Below are 363 nucleotides of genomic sequence, written 5' to 3'. Positions count from 1 at the left end.
AGGCTCAGCCCCCCACAGCAGCAACACGTCGCTAGCGAACGAAGCAGCATCCATCAGCAGCAGCAGCAGCTGTACATACACCGCAGCAAACCCCCCCCCCGTCCTGACCCTAAAGGAGCAGCAGGGGGGCCCCCAGGGGCCCCCAGAGAGTGGGTCTCGCAGTGAGCTAGAGCCTGCTGCTGCTGCTGCTGCTGCTGCTGCTGCACCTGCTGCACCCGCTACTCTGACGGGCTTCTTGCGGCTGAGTAGAGATGCAGCAGCAACACCAGCAGCAGCAGCAGCAGCAGCAGCAGCAGGAACAGCAGCACAGTTCGTTGTGTGTGATATAAGGCCCCTAGCATCCCCCACCGGCAGCAGCAGCAG

At 63.4% G+C, this 363-nt stretch overlaps 1 protein-coding gene across 1 annotated transcript in view; it reads left to right on the top strand.

The window, feature by feature from the left end:
• The window catches only part of EMH_0049660 (uncharacterized protein), a gene marked incomplete at both ends in the record, with an annotated part of 5,560 nt that overhangs the window by 578 nt on the left and 4,619 nt on the right, over positions 1–363 (top strand).

This window comes from Eimeria mitis, genomic scaffold (genome assembly GCF_000499745.2).
Source record: "Eimeria mitis Houghton genomic scaffold, Emh_scaff2165, whole genome shotgun sequence".
NCBI lineage: Eukaryota > Apicomplexa > Conoidasida > Eucoccidiorida > Eimeriidae > Eimeria > Eimeria mitis.
This window is presented reverse-complemented; position numbering and strand designations above follow the sequence as displayed.